Here is an 8,577-nt window from a genome sequence, read left to right as displayed (position 1 = left end):
ACAATACAGCTTAACAATATTATTCTCCTTTCAGTCTATATCTTATCCAAATTAACTTCCCTCCACCCCTCTTCTGGCTTCTCTACATTGCTCTTACTTAAGCATGATTACTATATATACATTCTATAAATGTCCATAATTCCTTAACAAATTTTTGTATTATACTTTAGACATACATTCCTTATTATATTACAGCATTACATCTTGTGGTCTAAGCAAATGTTTACAATAAACGTTATGAGTTTTATTTCAGTCCTGTGAGTGTCTTTATTTTTGTACAGTTTTCTCTAAGTATACCATAAATTTGAATCATTCTTTTTGGAATTTCTCATCGTCCTGCTGTCGGAGTCTTCCAGTTAGCCTTGCTATTTCCGCATACTCCAATACTTTCTGTTGCCATTCTTCAATTGTTGGAATATCCTGTTGTTTCCATCTCTGTGCGAGGCGTAGTCTTCCAGTGTTGTGGCATACAGGAAGAATTTCTGATCTTCCTTTTTAATGTCCTCTCCAACCATTCCTAGCAAAAATGCCTCCGGTTTTTAAAAAAGGGGGTACCTAAATATATTTTTTTAACTCATTATACACACTATCCCAAAAAGTCTTCACCTTGTCACACAACCGCCACATGTGGAGAAAATTTCCCTCTTTTACAGTGCATTTCCAACAGTTCTTATTTTTCATTTTGCACATCTTTGCTAGTTTGGTGGGTGTTAAGTAGGATCAGTAGCTAACACAGGGCCTTTTCTGTGGTAGCCCCAGATTGGCGAGACTCGCTCCCCTATGGCTCCATTGGTCCTGCCCTGAAAAAGCCCTTGAAACTTCATTTATTTTGAGTTGTTTTTAATGCAGATGCTGGGCCCCGTTTGTGATTTTTAAAAATGGATGCCACAAACCATTTTCCCTTATTTTCTAATACTTCTGTGTAAGCGGGTGGCTGTCCAACGTAGCTGCTGCTCTAAATGACTGCGTTGTGGTTTGAAATAAGATACCGATGTTTGTTTCTGCAAGCTGCTTTGGAGGGTGACTTTTTTCTAAATTGGAAAGGGGGGGAAACCACACACCAGTGCCGTAGGATGAGACAAAAGTTTTAATTTCCCTTAAAATGAATAAAGAATAAACCCCGAGTAATTTCCCAATTAGAAAAACAACAACATGGAACAGATAAAGAACACATGACAGGAGGTTGGGGGGGGGCGATCGTTTCCCTTTGCATATTTTAATGGCTTCAAAAGTAATTTTAATTTAGGCGTGTATATGAAAGCAAGCTTTCCATGTGGACCTCTTGATATGCAAATGACTGTTCAGCCGGGGCACATGAAAGAGTGTTTCTAATATGACATTTTTAAAAGTCTTCATCTCTCTCTCTCTCTCTCTCTCTCTCTCTCCCCCCTCTCCTCTTTTATTTTAAATAGTTTTTCTCAGAAAATAATGGGAGGCAAGTGCTCAGGGCTGCTCCCCTCTGCTGCTTGTCCAGCCCTTGCGGTCTTTGTTTGTCTGTCATGGTGGAAGGGGGGGGAGGCTTGCCAAGTTTGTGTGTGCAAAGAATAATAATAATAATAATAATAATTATTATTATTATTATTATTATTATTATTATTATTATTATTATTTATACCCCACCCTCCCTGGCCAGAGCTAGGCTCAGGGCGGCTAACATGAGTAAAATTACAGTAAAAACATAATAGGGAAAAAACCCAATTTAAAATGCAGGTTAAAATGCAATTTAAAATGCAGCCTCATTTTAAAAGTAGCTGATAAACCAAGACCATAAGGGGAGGGAAACATAAGGGTCAGACTGAGTCCAAACCAAAGGCCAGGCGGAACAGCTCTGTTTTGCAGGCCCTGAGGAAATATGTCAAGTCCCGCAGGGCCCTAGTCTCTTGGGACCAGTGGCGTAGCGTGGGGGGTGCAGGGGGGGCCGGCCGCACCGGGCGCAACATCTGGGGGTTAGGGGGCACAAATCCACAGGTTAGGGGGCGCAAATCCACGGGTTAGGGGGCGCAAATTACTTGCCTTGCCCCGGGTGCTGACAACCCACGCTACGCCACTGCTTGGGACAGAGTGTTCCACCAAGTCGGTGCCAGTACTGAAAAGGCCCTGGCCCTAGTTGAGACCAGTCTAACCACCTTGCGACTTGGGACCTCCAAAGTGTTGCCATTTGTGGACCTAAAGTGGGGCATACCAGGAGAGGCGGTCCCGTAGGTACGTGGCTCCTAGGCCGCATAGGGCTTTAAAGGTCAAAACCAGCACCTTAAACCTGACCCTACTTTTTGCATCCGGTTCTCAGCAGACCAACCTTTTCCATTCTGGCAGGGCCCCCCCAGATTCAGCAGCTGGGCGGGAAATGGAAGTTCAACAGGGAGAACTTTCTGCAGCAGTGGGAGTAAAACCCACACCTAGAGAATATCTGCCTGCCTCCCTCCCTATCATATTTACATCCTGTCTATCTGTCTGTTTATCACATTTAAATAATAATATTGGGGGGGGCGTTATAGTTTCTGTTTGTTACTATGGTATACATCTGTGTGTGTTTTTATATCGCAAATTGCAAAATAAGGTTAAGAAAAAAGCCCTGACCCAGTACTCCACCAGGAGCCAGTGCAGCTGGTAAAGCACTGGATGAATGTGATCTCGCGGCAAGGACCCCATAAGGAGTCTCGCCGCGGCATTTGGCAGCGTCTATCACTTGAGGCAAAACCAGAGCTTGGCACCTGAGCGGCCCTGCAGAAAACACCAAGGATGGATACAGAAAGGAAGGAGATTCATAAGGACATAAGGAGAGCCTGCCAAATCAGCCCAGTGGCCTGTCTAGCCCAGCATCCTGTTGTTGTTAAGTTGTGGGTGAACATATCAGACGACACAGTGATTCTTCAAACAGCTCTTCTTTATTCAGAGGCCACAAGAGAACTGAACTGAAGGCCTCAGTCAGCCTGCTTATATAGAGCTCCAGTACATTACTGTAGCAACTTTCTAAAACTATCCAATCATAGAATCCTAGAGTTGGAAGAGACCACAAGGGCCATCGAGTCCAACCCCCTGCCAAGCAGGAAACACCATCAGAGCACTCCTAACATATGGTTGTCAAGCCTCTGCTTAAAGACCTCCAAAGTAGGAGACTCCACCACACTCCTTGGCAGCAAATTCCACTGTCAAACAGCTCTTACTGTCAGGAAGTTCTTCCTAATGTTTAGGTGGAATCTTCTTTCTTGTAGTTTGGATCCATTGCTCCGTGTCCGCTTCTCTGGAGCAGCAGAAAACAACCTTTCTCCCTCCTCTATGTGACATCCTTTTATATATTTGAACATGGCTATCATATCACCCCTTAACCTCCTCTTCTCCAGGCTAAACATGCCCAGCTCCCTTAGCCGTTCCTCATAAGGCATCGTTTCCAGGCCTTTGACCATTTTGGTTGCCCTCCTCTGGACACGTTCCAGTTTGTCAGTGTCCTTCTTGAACTGTGGTGCCCAGAACTGGACACAGTACTCCAGGTGAGGTCTGACCAGAGCAGAATACAGTGGCACTGTTACTTCCCTTGATCTAGATGCTATACTCCTATTGATGCAGCCCAGAATTGCATTGGCTTTTTTAGCTGCCGCGTCACACTGTTGGCTCATGTCAAGTTTGCCAACTGAACGTCACTTTCGATCCTTCATTTGCATAACTATCTACAGTATCCATCCAATCACTGAATGTCACTTTCGATCCTTCATTTGCATAACTATCTACAGTATCCCCCTGCTGGCCCAGGGTGAGAACTTCAGGACATAACAGTTCTCACAGTGGGCAGCCATGTTGGGAAACCCGTAAACAGGATTCGAACACAAGACCAGCACTTTCCGGTCTTGCGGCTTCCAGGAACTGGTTTTCAGAAGCCTTGTGGCCTCCAACCATAAAAGCACAGCATAACCATTACAGCTAGTAGCCACTGACAGCCTTTTCTTGCAGGAATTTGTCCAATCCTCTTTTGAAGCCATTCAAATTGACAGGCATCACTTCCTCCTGGGGGAGGGAGTTCCATAGGTTAACTCAGGGGTCAGCAAACTTTTTCAGCAGGGGGCCGGTCCACTGTCCCTCAGACCTTGGGGGGGGGGGCGGACTATATTTTGAAAAAGAAAGAAAACGAATTCCTATGCCCCACAAACAACCCAGAGATGCATTTTAAATAAAAGGACACATTCTACTCATGTCAAAACCACGCTGACACCCGGACCATCCACAGATGGGATTTAGGTGGCAATTGGGCCAGATCCGGTCCCTGGGCGTTAGTTTGCCTACCCTTGGGTTAACTATTCCACAAGTGTGCAGAAAAGATTCTGAACTGATCCACATGATCGTGAGCCAATGGCAGCATAGTGGTTACCGTTTATTTTTTCCCTTATATTTTCTTGCACCCTGGCTTTTATTTTTTAAGGGAAATATATATTTTTAATACATAAATAACACTGAATCTGGAAGCCCCCTAGTGACTGCAATCAGCAGAATTAAGCCTGTCTTAAAGACTGCGTCTTATATTTACTTCTGAGCGGGCATGTAGTGGGTTGCTCTATAAATCTCTACCAAGATCAATGGGGCTGAAAAGTCCTCAATAGTCCTTAATAGGCTTGTGCCCTAAAATAAACAGATAGGTGCATAATGGGAATGAAATCGCCAGGGCCCTTGGTATTGCTTTTTCTTTCTTTTTTTGAGCTGCAGCTTTTAAACTTTTGTTCAGCCCCGTTTGTGATTTGAATTTTAATCGTTCCTTGGCTCGAAGCTGACCTCATCCAAAGCTTACCTTAATTAGCTGGCAAAAGGGCTGGACTTCTTTTTGCAAAAGAATCTCTGCCGTTCCTGGAGCAACTTCGTTCTTTTAGAGCGTGCTGGTAATTAACAGAAGCAAGATAGTGTGGGATTGGGGGGGCGGGGCAGAGGGAGAAAGATACAGTGGTACCTCAGGTTACATACGCTTTAGGTTACAGACTCTGCTAACCCAGAAATAGTACCTCGGGTTAAGAACTTTGCTTCAGGATGAGAACAGAAATCGTGCTCCGGTGGCGCGGCAGCAGCGGGAGGCCCCATTAGCTAAAGTCGTGCTTCAGGTTAAGAACAGTTTCAGGTTAAGAACGGACCTCCGGAACGAATTAAGTTCTTAACCCGAGGTACCACTGTATTGTTACCTGCCACCCCAATCTCTGCACAGTGAAGAAACCCCAGGGGTTGCACGCACTCACCCTGGGTTTCGCTTGTACTTGAGGGACAATTCCAAGAGATTCCACACGAAAAATGCTTTTGTCCCTGTGGAGATGGTAGTACCGAATCGGTGGCACATGTCCTTCTGGCCTGCACTCTTTACAAAGACCTGAGGAATGAGATTATCACCCCTCTTTCATTGTCCATTCCCGGTTGCCCAGCTACTGCCACCGTGTCCTTTCTCTTGGCAGATCAAGATGAGCAGGTGACAGCAAAGGTTGCAAGGTTTTTAGCTGGGGCAATTAGAATAAGACCCAATATTTGACTATTGATTCAAAAACCCCAAATATATTTTACATAATTGACTTTTTGTTTTTTATTCTTTGTACATCGTATTGTTGTATTATCGCTATGGCCGATGGCTGACGCAAATGAAGATTCATTCATTCATTCATTTCGGTTTACTTGGAACATCGGTCAGCGGAGACTGCGGTGTCTTCAGGATATATGGTTTTATTTACACATCCATACAACCTCAGCAAAGGGACATGGGTGGCGCTGTGGGTTAAACCACAGAGCCTAGGACTTGCCAATCAGGTGGTCGCGGTTCGAATCCCTGTGACGGGGTGAGCTCCCGTTGCTCAGTCCCAGCTCCTGCCCACCTAGCAGTTCAAAAGCACGTCAAAGTGCAAGTAGATAAATAGGTACCCCTCCGGTGGGAAGGTAAACGGCGTTTCCGTGTGCTGCTGTGGTTCACCGTAAGTGGTTTAGTCATGATGGCCACATGACCCGGAAGCTGTACGCTGGCTCCCTCGGCCAGTAAAGCGAGATGAGCACCGCAACCCCAGAGTCGGCCACGACTGGACCTAATGGTCAGGGGTCCCTTTACCTTTACCTTACAACCTGAGCATACGATGGAGGGGCTTGCAGTATTGACACTCTGACAGATCTGGCTTCTCCATTTGTCTCAGTTTTGGATCCAGCGCAGAACAAGCAGGTATCTGTGTATCCCGCTTCCAGGCTGCTTTCACACCAGCTATTATTCTCTTACGCTTAGCCTTGAGGGTCCCATCGTTCAATTGCAGCTCTTGCAACCTGGATCATTCTTTGGGGTTGCTGGTGAGGACACTCACGTGGCCAGTTAAGGTCCTACAAAGAATCTTGTTCGACATGTTCAGCAATAGGTTCCTCTGTTAGATTCTAATCCTCACTGGGTACAGCTCAAGAACTGGAAGGTGCTCAGGGCACCATCTAGACTACCCCCCCCCAATAAAATACTTCACTTAATTTCCCCCAGCAATGAACCACGCTCATCAGCTAATGATCAGAGTTAAATCCTTTTGCGTTGGTGGGATGCAGGCAACCCAAGGGGTGGGGACTATGTAATCCGTCTTTGCTCCTTGCACAAAAGGAATATAAACGTAATAACTGATAATTAATGTATAAATATGGCGAGGAGATGCAGTGGGGGGGGGGAGAAGGTGGGCGTTCAAACGCTGGCTTGAAAAAGATCCAGCCAAAGGTTTGGCCGCTGAAAACATTCTCATTTTCTTCATTTAAAGGTCATCCTGATCTCTTGGATATTTAACGCCAGCAGGAGTGACTTGAAGCTAACAGTGTTTATTTTCCAGGATGGATATTGAGTCAACAGAAATGAATGCTGCAGTTTCTTGCCTGTCTTCCCCAACCCCGGTCTAATTTATTCCCTGCCTTCCACAAAAGCATCATGTTCATTAACTTGTTTCAAAATCATGCCAGCTCTTACTGTAGAAAAAAAACAACAACCTACAATCTCGTCATCTACAAAAAGGGGCCCTTTCGTTGCCTGAATCCCCATGTTAATACCTTTGATGTTCAATTACTCCTAATTAAGATTGCAAGGAGTTCAACGAGGACATCAAATGAGAACTGAGGTAGTGGCGGAGGGAGGGAGAAGAGGCCCTTGCTTTTCAGCTTTCTTCCATATTTCAACCGCTTTGGGCAAGTTTTCCTTCAGACTGAACAACAGTTTTGTTTTTAAGGGGGTTGGATTCAGATGGAGTTATCCTGCTCCAAGATGCTCAACACAGCCAACGTCTCGATGGCTTACGTTTAGCCATTTCCTCTGTCCAAATCCACCCCAGACATTTCAAGCAACTGTAGCTTCCCCTCCTAAATAATAAGAATTTATTATTTATACCCCGCCCATCTGGCTGGGTTTCCCCAGCCGCTCTGGGTGGCTAAAGCATCCTGGGAACTGTAGTTTGCTGCGATTCCTGCATTGCAGGAGGTTGGACTAGATGCCTCTGGGGTTCCCTTGGACCCTACAATTCTACGATTCTATAAAGTTAGTAGACCACTATTCCCCTTGCAGAGTGACTGTTCTTTGAATTCCCTGGGGAAAGGGATTGGCTGTTAAACCCTCCCTCCCCCCAAAATATTCCCTAGCGCTGACCCTGGGTCTGAAGGGTAGCCCCGTTTAACATGAGTAGGGAACTATTTTCATCCTAAGGGGCACATTTCCTTCTGAGCAACTCTGCAGGGCCAGAAGGGAAAGCAGGCGGAGCAATGAAAACTACTGTAGTTTTCGCTCTAAAAGACGCACCTGACCATAAGATGCACTTAGTTTTAGAGGAGAACAAGAAAAAAAAGTATTCTCTCCCTCTCTGTTCAGCGCCTCTCCAGCAAAGCGGGAGGAGAAAGAGCCCCTTCCATTTCTCCTCCTGCTTCGCTGAAGGGGCACTGCGCAACTCTCCCTCTCTGCGCAGCGCCCCTTCAGTGAAACGGCAGGAGAAACGGAGCGGACGCAACGCAAAGCCTCCTGAGCTGTGTTCAGGAGGCTTCAGGCAGCTATCCCTGAAGCCGGGAGAGCAAGAGGGATCGGTGCGCAACGATCCCTCTTGCTCTCCTGGCATCAGCAAAAGCTGCGCAGCCTGCATTTGTTCCATAAGACGCACACACAGTTCCCCTTACTTTTTAGGAGGGGAAAAGTGCGTCTTATAGAGCGAAAAATACGGTAATATTACTTTTATACTATAGGAGGCTATTCTCCTCCCCTCTGTGTATTCTCCCCCAGACAAGCAAGAGGCATTATCAGTTAGGACCATAGAACCGTAAAGCTGGAAGAGACCAGGAGAACCATGTAGGTCCAACCTGCTGCAAGGCAGAAAACTTTGACCCAACGTGGGGCTCAAACCCAAGACTCTGAGATCAAGAGTCTCACACTGTATGTCCAAGGATATTTCTCAGCAGTGGGGTAGCATGCGCAGGGCTACAGGGATGGTTGCGCTGCATGCAAAATTCTTAGGGGTGCAAAACTTCAAAAGAGATAGCAATGATAAATAAAAAAGAGCACACCCTCTCCCTCACGGAAAATCTCCCAGTGTTTGTGTGGGAAGACTGCAGAGTGGATTTGGGCGACAACCGGTT

The sequence above is a fragment of the Podarcis bocagei genome (genome assembly GCF_964188305.1).
Source record: "Podarcis bocagei genome assembly, chromosome: 14".
NCBI lineage: Eukaryota > Metazoa > Chordata > Lepidosauria > Squamata > Lacertidae > Podarcis > Podarcis bocagei.
This window is presented reverse-complemented; position numbering follows the sequence as displayed.